This window comes from Xiphias gladius, chromosome 21, assembly GCF_016859285.1.
Source record: "Xiphias gladius isolate SHS-SW01 ecotype Sanya breed wild chromosome 21, ASM1685928v1, whole genome shotgun sequence".
Taxonomy (NCBI): Eukaryota; Metazoa; Chordata; class Actinopteri; order Istiophoriformes; family Xiphiidae; genus Xiphias; species Xiphias gladius.
The window spans coordinates 30,667,896-30,685,952 of NC_053420.1; the positions used below are offsets into that span (position 1 = coordinate 30,667,896).

Consider the following 18,057-nt stretch of genomic DNA (forward strand, 5'->3'; position numbering starts at 1 on the left):
CCTTATTTGTCAAATGTCTATTTCATGTCATCACTTTGTCATTGTTGTTTGTTAATATGTTGATTTTAATAAAGTTCTATGAACAAAAAGAAACAAAAACAGGAAAAACCCTGGACAAAAGATGGAAGGACTGTATCAACACCCATATTTGCAGTGAGTAGTCAAGTGGCTACTTGTGTTACGTATTTCACATGGCCCACGTGACTGTAAATACTGCAAGCGTGTTGAGGTTTATCATATACTGTACTTGGTACATCAGAGCTCAGACGATTTGTTGGAAAAAATAATCCAGATCAAACAAACAGTTTTACAGCTAAAATTGAACATATTTTTGATTTTTAACAAGGAAGAATTAAGTAGATGGATATGACCCGTGGGCTTTGCAAGGAGTGTCATATGAAAATAAAATACTCTGGGAATATTACGACATGAAGGCTCACCTCACATGCCACCATCCAGAGAATGCGTTAGCCGAGGACAGCAAAGCTAACATTAACCCAGCTCCACCGAAAAACCAACCAACACTGGACATACTTAGCTTGACAAAGCTACGTCCCAATTCAGAGCAGGCTAAGAAAATAAGACAAACCATCACCTACTTCATGTGCAAAGACCTTTTTCCATACAACATTGTGGAGAAGGGCTTTTGTTATATGCTCAAGACACTGGAACCCAGGTACGTGACTCCATGTCGATGGTTTTTCACAGACACTGCCGTACCCAAGCTCAACAGAGAAGTGAAGCTTGAAACTGAGGAAAGTCTGAATACAGCAGAAAGGGTTGCATTAACTTGCGTTGCATGGAGATCATGGGCAGTGGATTCGTATGTGACTATAACAGCTTGTTATCTCTCTCACTGCTGGCGGGAAGGCGGCCAGACGAAGAAACATGGCATTCTTTGAACAACAGCCTGCCATTTCTGCTGAATTGAGAAGAAGTAGCGCAGTCTGGGCCTTGAAGTCGATGCAAGTGGCGACCACTGTGATGTCGGAGTAAAAGAAACCTACTCTGTCACTCGTAGCACCGCTGCTCACAAAGCTGTTGCATGACACATAGGACAACATTGGCTACACAGCGTTGGTCAGAGACATCAAAAAAAGCATCGGTCAAGACCCTAATAAGAGATATGCCAGTGCAGCGGAGAAGAACATCCTCTAAACAGCATCAACCCTTGACCCCTGCTTTAAAACCCTGCTGCTCCTGTCCCCTGAGGAGAGATAGGAAACCTATGCCTACCCATAAGGGAAACAGACATTTAAATAATATAGGCAAAATATATCCTTACCCACTTAAGAAATGACAGTGCTCTACTAATATTGTTGTCATATTGGTAAAGATTTATTTAAAAATGAAAGATAGCATAGCATATTTTTCCCAGTTAATCAAAGATATATTAAACATATTTACACTCTCCCCCTCTGTGTGTGTGTGTGTGTGTGTGTGTGTGTGTGTGTGTGTGTGTGTGTGTGTGTGTGTGTGTGTGTGTGTGTATTCTACAGGAAGAAATGAGGCAGCAGACCATTTGTGAGCCAGAAGCCCAGGAACGTCAGGTAGACCTCCACCTTGTCTTCAGTATGCCCAAAGTCAGGTGGATGGTAGAGCTGGTCTTTGATTGATGCTGATTGAAACAGTGTTGTGTTCTTCCTTGTGGTATGGTGTAGGGTGTGATGATTCCATCTCCAAGAAGATAGAAGCCTTGAGGTGGATATTAAACACTGAGGTCCATGGGACTATTCTTTAGAATGCATGTGTTGTGAACTGATCCTGGATAACCTACTAAGATGTTAATAAATCGTCCAGTTTGATCACATATGGCCTGCATCTGAATTGAGTAAAACTGCTTGTGATTACAGTAATCTTCTCTGTGACAAGGTAGAGCTTTAACCCAAATATGACACGCATTGATTGCACCAACAGCTTTGCTGAGGGTGTCATTGTGGGCCAAGCAGTCAAGGCCCTGTCCAATGTCATCCATGCTGATCATGTCATGGGTAGTGGATGACTTTGTTGTTTTATCATGTATTTGATTTATGCTGCTATCTTGTGGACAATGTGGCAAACAGTAGATTTAGGGACATGTTGTGACCCTGTAGGATATTCCATGGGCCAGCCAATACCAAAATATCGGTACTTCAGATTAAAGTTCCCAGCCAAAATCTTCCCTGGGCAGTGACATCAGACATGTACTGATGGATGCTCAAATTAATCAATAAATGCAGTTGAAGATCTCTGTGGGCATCACAATACATTTGCACAAGAGGAATGTAAAGGTTCAGTTAGGCATACGTGACACTGGTAACCTGCATAAACAGAAAAAAATAATAATCAAAAAATATCAATTATCAGTGCATTTCTGATAAATGATAGACAGACTCACTTAGGACACTACAGGCAATTAGTGTAAATATGTCACAGTAGTAGCCACTTGACTACTTGCAAATACTGCGGAGGTGCTTTCCGTTTGGATAGCATGGCTCCTTGCTTCCCTCACTCACATCTCTTCCTCGTGTCTCGGCTCCTCCCAGCGGGGATAAAAGAGAGAGAGGTGAGGAATGGACAACATGTTTTCATCAAACAGGCTCTCACCTGCTCTAAAAGCTGGTTGGTGTAGATGTTGGATCAACAACAGAACGTTTTATTGAAACTTTTCATTTTTTCTTTAATTGGAGATATTTTGATTTTATTGGCTGGATTTTGCACCATGGAGAGCAGAGGAAAAAACAGAAAGTCTCATAGACTGCAGACAATCTATGATAATTCAAGTCTACAATATAAACATTACTGATTTAATTCTTGAAGTATCAAGCAACACAAAACTTTGTATAAAATAACATCTTTACAGATGTCTCAGCCCTGACAGTCTTAACGTCTGAGTAATGAAAACTTATCTCTTGTGTTTCTTTTTTTACCCTGTTCATTTTGACTAATGACTTTGTTTTGAATTTATTTATTTAGTTTCATATCAAATGAAATTTGGCAAACTAATTTACACTCTATTAGGAACACCTACCAACCTGCTTATTCATGCAATTATCCAATCAGCCAATCATGTGGCAGCAGTGCAATGCATGGAATCCTGCAGATCCAGGTCAGGAGCTTCAGTTAATGTTCACATCAAACATCAGAATGGGGAAGAAATGTGATCTCAGTGACTTTGACTGTGGAAGGATTGTTGGTGCCAGACAAGCTGGTTTGAGTCTTTCTAAAACTGCTGATCTCCTGGGATTTCACACACAACAGTCTCTAGAGTTTTTACTCAGAATGGTGTGAAAAAAACAAAAACATCCAGTGAGCAGCAGTTCTGTGGATGAAAAAGCCCTGTTGATAAGAGAGGTCAGAGGAGAACGGCCAGACTAGTTGGAGCTGACAGAAAGTCTACGTTAACTCAGATAATCACTCTTTACAACTGTGGTGAGCAGAATGAACAATATGTCCAACCTTGAGGTGGATGGTCTACAACAGCAGGAGACCACGTCAGGCTCCAGTCCTCTCAGCCAAGAACAGAAATCTGAGGCTGCAGCAGGCACAGGCTCACCAACACTGGACAGTTGAAGACTGGAAAAATGTAGCCTGGTCTGATGAATCTGGATTTGTGCTGAGGCAGCAGATGGTAGGGTCGGGATTTGGCATCAGCAGCATGAATCCATGGACCCAGCCCACCTTGTGTCAACAGTCCAGGCTACTGGACTAAGATCAATGATTGTCTTTATGGTGGTATCATCTGATCTGCGGCCGTATGTCTTGGAGTGAAGAAAGGAGCAGAGCTGTCAACTGATCAGCACTGCTGGCAGGGAAGGCTGCCAGTTGAAGAAAACGTTTAGTGAGGGTCAACTGGGAATGTCTGGCCAAGGCCCCTGTCTGTGAGGTCTTTAAATCCCACCTCCAGAAGAACTTTGCATGCATCCCGGGGGAGGTTGGGGAGATCAAATCTGAGTGGGCCATGTTCCAAGCTTCCATCGTAGATGCAGCTGTCAGGAGTTGTGGTTGGAAAGTCATTGGTGCCTGTCGTGGCGGTAACCCGAGAACCTGCTGTTGGATACCTGTGGTGAGGGAAGCTGTCTAGCTGAAGAAGGAGGCCTTTTGGACCTGGCTGGCCCTGGGGCCTGCTGACGCAGCAGACAGGTACCAGCAGGCCAGAGGGGCTGCAGCTGCAGCTGTCACAGACGCAAAGACCCAGGTGTGGAATGATTTTGGGGAGGCCATTGAGAAAGGGAAAGGTTGGTGTAGATGAGATTTGCCCTGAAATGCTGGAGGTTCTCAACATAGTTGGCCTGTCTTGGCTGACACGTCTCTTCAGTGTCCCATGGAGGTTGGCAAAATGTGTATTCCGACCTGGCTGTGGAACAGTCAACCAACTCTTTACCCTTTCAAGGATGTTTGAAGGGTCCCAGGAGTTTGCCCATTCACTCTATATGTGTTTTGTGGTCTTGGTGTAGGCCTATGACCTGGTCCCTTGGGGGTTCTTGTTGGGGGTACTGTGGGAATGTGGAGTTTCTGGGCTGTTAATATGAGCCTTTCAGTCCCTTTATAACTGGAGTGTGAGTTGCATCCATATTCTTGGCAGGAAGTCAAACACGCTTTTGGTGGGTATTGCCCTCCTCCAGGACTCAGAATTGCTTCTCTGCTATTTGCAGACAACGTGGTTCATCCTCATCAGACCATGACCTTCATGAACTAGGGCAGTTTGCAGCTGTGTGTGAAGCATCTAGGATGAGAGTCCGCACCTCCAAGTCAGGATGTCATAGTTCTCTGCCAGTAAATGGTGGATTGCTCCTTTCAGGTTGGGAAAGAGTTTCTGCCCCATGTGAAGGAGTTTAACTATCTCGGGGTCTTTTTCACGAGCGAGGGTAGGATGGAGCACGAGACTGACAGTCGGCTCGCTGTAGCGTCACCAGTATAGAGGATGTTGCACTGGAAAGTTGTGGTGGAAGAGGGAGCTGTACGGAAAGGCAAAGCTTTCAATTTAACAGTCAATCTGAGTTCCAACCATTAACTATGGTCATGAGTTTTGGGTAGTGACCGAAAGAATGAGATTGTGGATACAAGTGGCTGAAATGAGCTTCCTCTGCAGGTTGGCTGGGCTCAGCCTTGGAGATATGATTAGGGGCTAAGACATCCGTGGAGAGCTCTTAGTAGAGCCGCTGCTCCTCCTCATCGAAAGAAACCAGTTGAGGTGGTTATGATACCTCCTGGGTGCCTTCAATTGGAGGTCTTCCGGGCATCTCCAACTGGTTGGAGAATGGGGTAGACCCAGAAGAAGCTAAGTCTGATATTCTAGGACTATAATAACACACATAACAGGGACTGTGCAGCTGTATTGGGCTGCAGCCGTATATTTTTCTGAAAGAACTAAGATGACCTTGGAACGGAATATAGAAAAGAAGAAAAGAAAAACTTCTTGGCCTATGAAGAATCAATAAAATAATTTGGAATTGTGTTCAATAGTGTTTTCATGATTCACTCATGATTCAGATTCTACTCAAGTGATGATTGTTTTTATGAACAAACATTCAATAAATCCCTCACAGCATCAACTGGGAAGAGGTCAAATGTCACTGGACAGGAGGACATTCACATCTAACTCATCTTCTTTACCTCTGAGACTTTCAGACATGTACAGAATGCTGTGTCAATTATTACTGTGCTCATATTAATCAGTGGGCCTCAGTAACAAATTTTTTATATTTATCCAATTTGTTAAATAGAATTCTTAAAAAGTCATCAGTTTTATAACCCAGTTAATCTTTCTGTCATGATAGACTGATATAGACCGTTCTTTTGTTTTCATATTAGTTTATTAGTATGTTTAATATGTTATGGTATATCTTGCAATTCTTCTAGAGTCCATAACATACAATCCAGTGCAATATCTACAGGGATCTGCATCAGCTTGGATAGTCTCTCACTCTGAAGCATTATTAATTCTAGACCGGGTCATTTACTGGATGCCATCTCTTGCTTAAACCATCATTGCTCATTCTTTTTCATTTTGGGTATACTTTACATCTACAGAGTCACTGAAAATACTCCCCCAGATTCTTTGTCAGGCATCATGTGCCTCCCCTCTGTTGCTCTGGCTCTCTCAGTCTTTTATCAACATACTGATATGACAAAGGGCAAGAAGTGGACTTACTGTAAATTAGCAGCTTTTATGGAAACAATCCCCTGCTTCTCTGCTCTAATGAGGCACATGGAGGAGCTCAGGCAATGCTCTGCAGAGATTTAAAGTAAAGCAGCATGTCTAACTGACTACAACTTAATTAGTTGTTGCTGGTATGCAGTAAACACTGATAGCATGCAGGACATTGAACTCCTTTCTTACAAACAACTGAAATTGAGTTTGTATGAAGTGACTAATTATCCATCACAGTCCTTACATATCAGGAATGCACAATGTTAAAAACATTCCTGATATGCATTTTCAGAAAGTTGTATTTTTATTTACTTTAGTTGACCTCTATGTGCAAAGTCAAAAAATGTTCATACTTAACATGTCTGCAAAATGTTCACTGACTATTTATAACATCCCATAAAAGAAGGCCAGGAAATATTATGGTTATGGTTAAATATTTAGAAAGTCAAAAGTAGTTTGAAATATGAGACAAGAAACTTTATTCATGATAAACCAAAACCTTTACCAAAGCGCTTTTGTTGCCTCAATCTAAGCGCTGTTATGTTTCCCTCAAAACAAAGTAGATGTACTGTATACAATTGAGGTAACTTCTGGGGAACTGCATTGAGAAGAGACTCTGAGGTGCTTGATAAATACTACGCCAGCTCTCCTTCAGACAAGACTTTTATGAGCAATAATATTTAAATAAATAAATCACTTTGGACAATGTTTGTTGCAGAACAGAATGCACGGCAATATCTGCTTTTCTACCATAACAGCCTTCAGCCGTAGACAAAACTACTGTACAGTTAGCATGAGTACCGCTGCAGAAGCCAGTTATTGTGGGTGTCATACAGGAAGCATCAGCCTCCCCACCTTCCAGCTACATGTCAAACAGGGCTGCATTTCAGGTTGTTTGAGTGCTGCGCTGATGCCCAGTGCTGTTATCTGAATATTCCCCAGCCCAAGCAGCTTCAACAGATGCCTCTCATAAATCACCTGCTGGCCTGATTTCATAACTTCACAGCAGCAGAGCACTAAACACAGGCAGCAGACGTCTGGCCCAGTTGGCAACAACAACCTACTTTCAGTTTTCACAAGGTGACAAAAAGCCTGGCTCATACTGCCCCCTGGTGGAAAGAGCAGACACAAACACACACACACGCACACACACACACACACACACACACACACACACACACAAACCAGTCCTTACTTAAGAATTGTAAGAACTCCACCCCTCTCCTCAGCGTAATAACCCTCAGTTTCAGTGTTTGATATGTGATTTATGTTATTCCAAACTCAACATAAAAAAGTAACAGTTTAATGTTAAACACACAAACCTTGCTGAACATCATGGAAAACCATTGACAACTCTTCAGGAAGCCACTTTTCATATATCTCAGCAGCATTACTTCCAAAAGGTTCAAACAGTAATTATTCACACAGCCACAAGAGGTCCTTGTTAGGTGAACGTAAATGTGTCACTTGAAGCATTTGTGCATATGACACTTGGTCATTTCTCTCACCGATAATACAACTAAACTAACATTAGAAGCATCAAAAAGGCAGGATCCACGGCAGGATAAGTCAGTCATTCTATAACACTTCTCGCCCATAGCTGCTAACCAGCACTGTCTGATGACATGAGGAGTTTTAAAAACTGTTGACTGTGTTGTAATATCACATATTTCACATTTCACATTTCACATTTTCTCCTTATAGTGCAGGGTATGGAAGCCAGGAACCAGGAAGCAACAACCCGATTGGTTTATTGGGTCTTAGAGGGGTGACCTCCTTTCCTTCCTTGACCTAATCAGAGCAGAGGTGTGTGGCAGGTGTATGAGCAGTGGACGCAGTAAGCAGAGAGCTGACCGGATGTGCAGAGGAACAATAGGAGACACCAGCCTGTGGCCTGGACAGTCCTAGTAAAGGAGTCCTATATTAGTGTCCTGCAGAAGCCACATAGAGATAACCGAAGGAAATGATGACATTTCTGCTTTTTTTGGGGGTCATGTGGCATCATGTTTGGTTTAATCTTTCCTGGATTTTCAGTTTGCCTGTTTGCAGTGCAATTTCTTCAGTAGATTAGTTTGGCCCTCCCCGTATTAAGAAACCAAGTCTCTATATAAACTGTCCTTTTCCAACTGCTGCTACTACACTGTAAATTATGTTAAGTTTGTTCAACTTAGAAACACAGGTTTGCCTTAAAAATGTGAGTTAACCGAACTGAAAATGTAAAACTAAGAGTTAATTGAACTTGACAAAGAACTTAAGATATTACGTTGAACTGACTGTTTACTCAGACAGACAGTCGTTACACACAGATGTGATGTTTTTACTTTAAGCATAGAAAGACTCCTACAGACTCCTATTGTCATGTCTTTTTTTAGTGTGTCTCTAGTTCTGTTTATGCTTTGCTCACTATTGTGTCGTATATGCAGTTGTGACCTCATGATGCTGATCATAAGGTCACAATTTTCAAATTCTCTGAAGAGATTTTAGGAATTGTTGTTGTCTTTGTTTGATTGAAAAGGAGATGACCACACAGGTAGAGGAACACGGCTTCAGAGGACAGTTTTGAGCAGAATGAGGGCTGTGAGTCTGGTCCTCGGCCTAACTGGTGGGACTGAGCTGTGTCTCCCTGGCAGCTGGCAGGCTGTAGACTGGCATCCACATGTTGGACAATCAGAGAGACAGAGACCCAGAGGAGGAAAGAGTACGAGTGATATATTAGTTGGCTAAGAACTTACCTTAATCATATATGTTGCTATATTACAGATATATCATATATTACTTAAGTTAATGAATATAATAATAACACAGATTTAGTTTCTGTCTAGTGTCAGCCACAGTAATATAAGATCTGTCAATCAGTTGTGAGTGATAGCAGCTTCCAATCCCGGAAGTAGAATTTTGGTGGTGGGCGGAGCTACTGGCGGGGTTACATTTGGATCAGGTCATAGGCCATCGGGCATGCTGGGACTTATCCTGGTGCGCCGCTGCATCGGTCGGCCGGTGCCCTCTCTGTGTATCTGTCATCCAGGGTGCGCACGAGAGCGTGTGTGTCCCGGGACTGGGCTCACGGGCAAATCACCATGTGTATCACCGACCTGACCCCCTGCAAAGGTGGGGAACTGCTTTTTTTTACTGAACCATCCATATGGATAAATAATCAAATAAAAACTCAACTATAATTTAATAGAATATATTTGTTTATGCTGTATTGTGGAAGATTACACTAAAGCCGGTCATCAACTTTGAGTTTTTGACAGTCTTCCAACTTAAACTACACACAAGTTTCGTCATTGCCTTCGATAGTATGTGTGTTTTCTCTCCTCTCAGCAGGACAACATTGTTTGTCACCACCCTCCAAAACTATCCCTGTATTGCAAGGAAATTTCTTACATATTGGATAATTCTGCTGTGTATGCTTTACATCCAACATTCAGTGCTAGTGCAGGAAGACGTGTGCCCTAGTAAAAAAAAAAAAAACACTTGTGTAGTGGTGTGGCTGGAAGGTGGGGGTGTAGTCCTCTCATAATCCAACAGTTAATGTTTGCTTTATGAAGACTGTAAGCAAGTTCTTCCTTCAGCATCATCTCCCATCACTTGGGTCTGCTGTTACAGCTACATATTGCATTTCCAAAATGATTCATGAGCCTTTTCTGATCTGCCGCCTCTATGGTTAAGGCTGTTCGAGGCACTACCTCGCCTCGAACAGCCTTAACCATTATAGAATGTAGGCTGGTTTAAAATGACAGCTTTGGTGTCCCATGTGGTTGTTTCAAAGGATATGCTCTTGAGAAAAACACAGAACAAAAAAGAATATTGCAGCGTGAAACTGATCAATACTGAATATAGAATATATTGACACAACATATTACACAGGTATTGGCAGGTTCAATCAGAAAATTCAAACAAGCCACCAGGCAATCTAGTAGCTGTGCATGTGGCAGCTACAAGGGGCACAAGTGCCAACCGAAAGACCCCTCTTTGTATTTGTCTTGGAAAGTCTCTGAGTCTGTTTTTTTTTTTTTTTCTTAAAGCAATAAGAGGATCCCTCCTAAAAAAATGAATTTTTACACTGTGTTATATTTTTTTCTGTGAAACAATCTTTGGAGTTCTTTTGTAAAGAACTACTGAGTTCTGTAGTAATATTGCTGCCAGAGCCTCAGCCTCCCAAGATGAACAGTACAATGACTGAACCGGGGCGGGGGGGGGTTGGGGTATCAGAATGCCAGCAGCTGCTCTGTGGGGAATGTAATCCATATGTGTGGTCAGTGAGAGCTGCCCCAGAGGAAAAAGAGCAGATCCTTCCCGCATGAGACAGAACCATTTCTACCTCTCCCCCTTGTTTAAATTCCTCACGGACCCTGGCCGCTAGTCAACTGTCAGCAGGAAAGGGGAGGGAAGGGTAGTAGGAGAGCAGTGGGATGGCGAGAGCAACATCTGAAAGGGCGGGGGGGTTTCAGATAGAAGGGAGGAGGGGGAGAGAGCAAGTGTAGAGGCTAGAGGGAGGGAGAGAGGAGGGTGAACAGAGGTACGTCTGATTGTGTCCATCTATATTTCTACTGATTTGCACAGAAGAATTATACTGACACACGTGCACATCTCAAACTCCTCCTGTAGCGGCAGGTAGGGGGCGCATGTGAAGGCAGACTTGTACACTGCAGAGTCGTGTCTTGGTCTGAGAGCCGTGTTTGTGTTTGTGCTTGTATGCGAACACACAGTAGTTATTCATCAGTTCCTTATTATTCCTGCAAACTCTTTGTTCAGTCTCGTAGAAACCTTGATGCTGATGTGATTTAAAATGACTCAAACAATAAGATAAGTGAACAGTCCTCAAGCATAGAGCTGATTCATGTTTCAGTTGTCCCTTCAAACAAGAAAAAATCCTCCAAACTAAAAACAAAACATTCCTTGTTTTCCGACCGCCTTTCAAAACCGTCCATGTGGGCGTTTGCCGATCGCGCACCCAGTCATCAGGACAACAATGTTTGTCAGTGCCTCTCAAGACCATTACCACCTGTAATGGTCAGAAATGATTCATATGTATGTTTTTTCTGCCATGTCTAAGGTAAGGTTTAGTTCCGTTTAGACAGCATTGGTTAAGGTTATGCGTGATAACAGTCATGGTTACAGGAAAACCAATATTGACTGTCAGGAGGAGACAGGTGCAAACCGCAGTCTCCAGTGTCAAACCCCCAGTCTTCGCTAGCCACTCCATCCATCCTTCCTGAAGGTTTTGTGGCGCTGCAATGACACCCTACTTCCTCCAGTGCTCCTAACAGACAAGAGTAATTATTCATGCAACCACAGGAGAATGTCAACATAAATTGTAAACTGTAAAATGTAAACTGCTCATAAAAAAATGTTGCATCTTTTACTTCAGGATTAAAATGCTTAAATGCGGAGCCAAAATCAGAGCTCAATGTACAGTTGATCTCAAAATAACACTGCTGAAATTACTACCATATTAAACCACTTCAGCAGCACAATCCACTCTCTGCCATTAATCTGTATGTTCCATATGTCCCAAATCCTCATAATGTCACAACATTGCTAAATACACTACAGAGGTGAACACACTTGTTGTATAAAGGACAACTTTATAGTGATGAGGGCCACAGTCTGAAAGATGTTGGTCTTTGTTCTTTATACTACCTGTGTTACTGGTGTTATGTCCTGCTCAAATTTTGACCCTTCTCCATGCACCTTGGAAGTAGGTGAAGTGCCATAAATCCCTTCTCTGCTTCTACGTGCTATTGCCTCCTCAGAAGTAGCATATTTAGTGTTTTGCTGGCAAAGCATACAGTTTACTAAGCATCAGCAAGGGATAAATGCTCTACACTTCTATGGATGTTTTCACACTTTTTTGCCATGACACCGAGTGACCGTTTGGAATCCACTGTGACAGCTAAGCTGACTACAGCTACCATCATCCTCAATGATCTGCAGACTTATCAGGGCCCAACGGCAGTCTTACAGAACACAATGAATATTTGAGACTCAAAAGATACTGTAGATTTTTGGTGGAGCATTCCCTCAGTCTGACACCAAGGTAACAAGAAGCCATATACCTCATAGAGCCATAATAACTCACCACAGACTGCATGTAGAAGCTATATAATATACCTATGTCTGAGTGGCTTGTGACTTCTCGCCGTCACTATATTCCAAAACTTTTTATTTAGGCCAAAATGCATTTTGAAAACACTAAAGAATCCGCCTCAGTAACTTTTGTATTCAGTCTGGACAAACCCCAAAGGCTGTCCACCATGAGGGTATGACATCATTCAGCACGTCTAAATAAGAGAGAGCTACTGCTGTTCAGGCAGGACAGTTCAATGAGCCAAATACAATATCACCAATGCTCAGGGGCCAGATGCGAACAGCTGAAACACAAACAAACAGGTTTCTGTGCGTAGTAATGGCACGGTGTTTAATCTAGCTGCAGGTCGCTGCTTTATCGCTGCGGCAGTTAGGCCACAGGTAACATCAAAGCACTGGAAAGCAGGTCATAATGTCAAGGTACCGTGTGTCTGTGGGTTCCCACAGGTTCACCTGAAAACACACACGCACAGTTCTCTATCCCGTAGTCACACCCCACAAACATGGCTTTATTTAGTCCTTCACGTCAGCAGCGAGGCTGGCTTCAGCTGCAGGTTTCAGACACACACAAACACACAGACACACACAGACACACACACACACACACACGCATCAACAGCAACACACTCAAGTACGTCTCCCCTGACAGAAACCGAACACAAAGAGTACCGAAACTGGAGATCCCTCCATCTTTCTGCCCCTCCTTCTCTCCTCTCAATATTTCAAATAAAGAACACGTGCGGCAGAACTTACCTTCTTTCACCGTCCCTTCCTTCACTTTCTTCTCTTCTCTTCTTTGTTGCTTTCTCCACTCCAGTCTTCCTGTCGGTAGCAGCCGCCTACAACATGCTGGGGCTTGGCTGGAATGGGCCAGTCTGCAAAAAGTCCCACTGGTCTGAAGAAAGTAAGAGAGGGAGGAAAAGACAGGAAGAGATTCAATCTGCATGTGAGCAGAGAATCGAAAGAAAAGGGAAATTTGAAACCTCCAAAGCTCCAGAAACAATCACCCCCTCCCTTCCTCCTCCTCACTGCTGTCTACCTCCATCTCCCTCTCTGCTTCCCTCCCTTTCCTCTCCTCTGCCTCATCTTCCACACATTCGTTTAGCATGCAAGTCAAAGCACTTACCCCTTCATCCTTTCCATTTTCACTCCTTTTCCTGTCATTTTCTCCCATTCTTTGCTTTCCCTCTCCTCCTTCACCTCTATGTTTTCTTCCTCAGACCAGAGAAAGAGGGAAAAGGGTCTTCTCTCCCATATTTTCACAATATTCAGTTTAGAGTTTGCATGGCAGACAACCACGGGCTGCACAGAAATATCAGCAGCACTGAGCTTCAGCTTCAGAAACAGCAAGCTCCATCTGAAAAAACACAGTTGACTCAAAAATGCTCCACATTTGTTGTATAGTGGAGTTATTAAGATGAGCTGATATTTTTCCATACTAACCCTCTGAACAAGTGTTTTTATAAAGAAATCAGGGCTTACTGTATTATGAAAAGCTTGGCTTGAGTGAACCAGACAAGCTGAACCTGGGTTAAAGGATGTGGCTGTTGTTATTCAAAATTTCTCTTCTTGTCAACAAATGACACAAAAAGTCCCAAACCAACAATGTGTTAGTCTGTGTCTCAATGCGTCCTAACAGTGCAAGATGTACATTTTTATCAAAGAGTCATTAGGTTATGTGAATGTCTACCAAATTTCAAGTCAGTCCATGCAATAGCTGTCTATATATTTCAGTTCTGGACCAACCAGCCAACCACCAGTGCCAGCCCCAAAGGCATGCCGCTAGCATGACTGAAAATGGCTCACGATGACATTGTTTCATTTTTTAAGAAAGGCTCTGTATAATCCTAAAACAGCTGGACTTTGCAGTTCTTATCAAACTTCACTCAAACAGGGACAAACATTTGTGTGGGACTGTGTTAAAATAAATTACAGTGTGTGTGTCCATGGTGATGCTCCTAATAATGGTTTCTCTTTACAACTAAATTGCAACAGCAAACACGTTTTGTAGGAAATGTAATCTCTTGCTGGATTGTGTCCAGAGGCAACGTATTTTTGAATGAATGAAGTGACACATTTATTAACAGCAGCTGAGTCATTAGGATGTGGTTTGGGTGGATGGAGGACATATAAAGTACAGAACTGTGACATCAGAGACCAGGTTCCAGAGTCCGGGACATCCAGAGTCCCGTCTGGGTTCGGTCAACAACAGCACTTTTGTTAAGGTTCAGGAAAGATGGTGGTTTTGGTTCAATGTGAATAAACAGGTTGTGTCTGAAGTCACTGTGAGCTTTCTCTGTATTAAACAATGCCAGGATCTTACCCGAACCTGAACCATAAACCAGTTTAATAATGCCAGTTTAGTTGTGTAGAAACATCATTCCTGGGAGACGGATCTCCTATCGGACTACCCTGCACGTTACAAAGTACGCTGAATTGGTCCTGACCAAGCGTCCGTATGTCACGAGTTGGGAGTGAGACCATGTTGGACCATTAGCTCATGTGTCTGTTAACAGAACACCAGAGATGAACCTGAGGTCTCGACTAGGTTAGTCCGGAGGGATGTGTTTCCATGGTAACCTATGGTCAAACTTATAATTAACCTGATTTATATGACCAATCTTCCCCAAAACAAACCTGACTTGACTTAAGTAACATAAGTACTTCTGTTGTATTTATGACACAGCAGCTGCTCAGAGTGTTTGCAGATGTGTTACATCGTACTCGCTCTTACCACCAGTAACCAGCCCTCAAATGTTTATTGTCAGAAGTACCATGAGATAGACGGTAAGTGGAAACACCACCAAATTTTTATAGCTTCCCTGAATCCTGGACTTTGTCCTGCCCCCTAAAATAAAAACTAAATAATTATGAGAAAAATAAACTCACAGCAAGTAACAGAATACCTCAAAAAGTGTTTGTTTGAGTCCCCCTGCTGACTGGAGGGCCCTGAGCAGCTGTTAATCCACGCGCCTGCTCCGGATCAAACACACATCCACAGTCTCCTTTGCGTCTGAGTGAGTGTGCACGGGTCACTGTGATTATGGGTGTTGCTGTTACTCAGTATTAGTCAGTAAAACACAGGTGTGTAGGGAGGGGCTCCTGGATCAAGAGGCAGAGGAGACGGAGGTGGTTTGAAGGAGGTTTAGAAGACTGGATGAGGTACATGACCAGAGGGCTGCAACTCACCCTCCACCCTACTCACCCTTTGTCTCTCTCACATGTCCACACAAGCCGCTGCCTCACACACACGCAAACACATACACATTCCACTCAAGTCTAATCACTTCATCCATGCTCTACAAACTCACAGTGACAGACACAGACTTGTGCACACACCCACACCTCTGCTCCACTTCAGCCAAATCAAACACCAGCCACTCTCCAGGGTCACTGAGATCTGATACAAGTGTTTTTTAGGAAGCCTCAGAGGAAGCTTTAAAGGACCATATCATGTTTAAACATCTTTTACCGCATTTACTTCAACAACAACTAGAAAGCACTTTCTAGCACAGCTTTCCTAAATTTGTTGCTTGAAGAACTAAATATGTATCAAAGTGCACATAGAGTCACACAAAGTGCACACAAAGTCCCGACTGGCGGACTGCAGCTAGCAATCATCTTCTTATGTCCAAACCACCTCACCACGACACCTTGAGCTGCTGCCTCATGTGAAGAAGTTCAAGTATCACGAGATGGGTATGATGGTCTTGGAATATTCAGGGTGCATTTTGCAAGAATGAATTGTATAAGGATGAGAATACAAGGATGAGTACTGCAAAATATCATTGTGCAAACTCTGTGTCATCTAAGTTAAGTAAAAGCTTTTACAATACTTGTTTATGTCAAGATTAGCCATGTTACTAAGAATTTGGGGACATACTGTCCAATCACAGAAAAATTAAAAATCAAATTAATTGTGTTCTGGTCCATACATACACTGCATGTTATGTATCAAACTTGTCAGAGAAGAAATGTAAAAAATATAGGAAAATATTGGACAACCTGTTTACCGCGATCTAAACTGAATCTTGATCACATGTATGTTGTATGAGACTTTTGTTGTTCTGTTACACGATCTTTTATAAGAGACGGACTAAATTATTTTCCCCCTGGGGGTAGCAGAAAAAACAAAAAACAACAACATTAATTGACATATAATACATTTCAAAGTTGTAATACAGACACAGAGCAACACGATCCTACATCTGGAGTGATGTTTGTGTCCACCTGATGAATCTAAGTCCAGTATTCCCTCTCTTTTAGCCCTGCTTCTGATAATTGTCCTGTAGAAAACATCTGGCTCTTCAGCTGCTAAAAGCTCCACTCTGTTCACCAGCTGCTCTCTAACTGTGTCTGTCTGCTGGTTGCTGAAATCAGCGGTTGGAAATGAGGATGGTGAGAGTGGTAGGAATGAACTAAACAGTAACCCTGTGGATTATAAAACCATAAACGTGACCTGTAAGATGCTAAGACTCAAAGGAGAGCTGAGGGGACCTGTAATGTTGGTTCATTACTACATGCCATACATTCAATATAGTCATTTGATCCATTATTAATATGAAAATATTGATTTGTTCATCTCATCTCATCTCATCTCATCCTTATACATACACACCTATTATAGAAAGATAATAATAAGCACTATTTGAGTTTATTTGCTAGAGACGTAGATACCAACCCACTTTTTTTTGGTTACTTCAAACTAATGATAGTAATCATCTTTTGTTTAGTGTGTGTGTGTGTGTGTGTGTGTGTGTGTGTGTGTGTGTGTGTGTGTGTGTGTGCGCGCATTTGATTTGACGGCTGTGCAGTCCCAGAAATAGCTCCTGCATGTACATCCACTCTATAATCAGTGTGTTCCCATCATAATTTGCTGAGACTGGCTGCTCCCTCGTCTCTCTGCACAGCTCCATGGAAGGCTGGAGGGCACAGCCAATCAGTCTAAATAGATGTTACCAGAAATGAAACCACACACTGTAGAAATGAGTGTACTGTAAGACTAGGCGTATAACACTTCTAGGTTAAGAGGATGTTAGAATATCGTGAGTAAAGATATTTAATTTGTTTTGTTTGTTGTTGTTTTTTGTTTTTGCCTCTTTTTCAACTTTTCTTTAATTTGGTTTCAACCTTTCAAACAGTCTGCATGATTCTGACATTTTTGTTGCCTCTCTTGGAGCTAAGCCTAAAGGTGATAATGTTTGGTCAGGAGGAAAATAACATGACAGCTAATGGCCAGATTGCCATTAAATTTAATATGAATATTCCCAAAAAGAGGATTCCTAATAACATCGGTGACTTTGTTTCTTTTGGCACGTCGCAAGGTCAACATTTCAGTTTGCACACAAATCCATTTTTAAAAATCCATTAACTTTTACCAAATGACTACCTACCCACAACATCTCTAACAACAGCAAAATTGTAATTTTGTTCTGCAGTCCATCCAGCACAGCAGAAAAACTAGTCCATGCTTTTGTTACCTCTAGGCTGGATTATTGTAATTCCTTATTATCAGGCTGTCCCAACAAATCTTTAAATACTCTCCAGCTGATTCAGAATGCTGCAGGAGAGTACTGACAGGAACTAGGAAAATAGATCACATTTCTTCTGTATTAGCTTCTCTGCATTGGCTCCCTGTAAATGGTAAATGGACTGCACTTACATAGCGCTCTTCTAGTCTTATCAACCAAATACTTTACACTACATGCCATTCACCTATTCACACACACATTCATACATCTCATTCATACACACACTCACACATACTTGCGGCACAGGTGTCAGGGGCAATCTGGGTCGTCCACGGACAATTCAACATGCAAACTGGAGGA

General features: G+C 42.3%; 1 protein-coding gene across 1 annotated transcript in view; it reads right to left on the reverse strand.

The window, feature by feature from the left end:
• The window catches only part of plekha6 (pleckstrin homology domain containing, family A member 6), a 94,636-nt gene extending 81,623 nt beyond the window's left edge, over positions 1 to 13,013 (reverse strand). The window contains exon 1 of the mRNA XM_040159200.1: positions 12,980 to 13,013. The gene's annotated coding sequence lies outside the window, so the exon portion shown is untranslated. The remainder of the gene's footprint in view (positions 1 to 12,979) is intronic.
• Between the last annotated feature and the right edge of the window lie 5,044 nt (positions 13,014 to 18,057).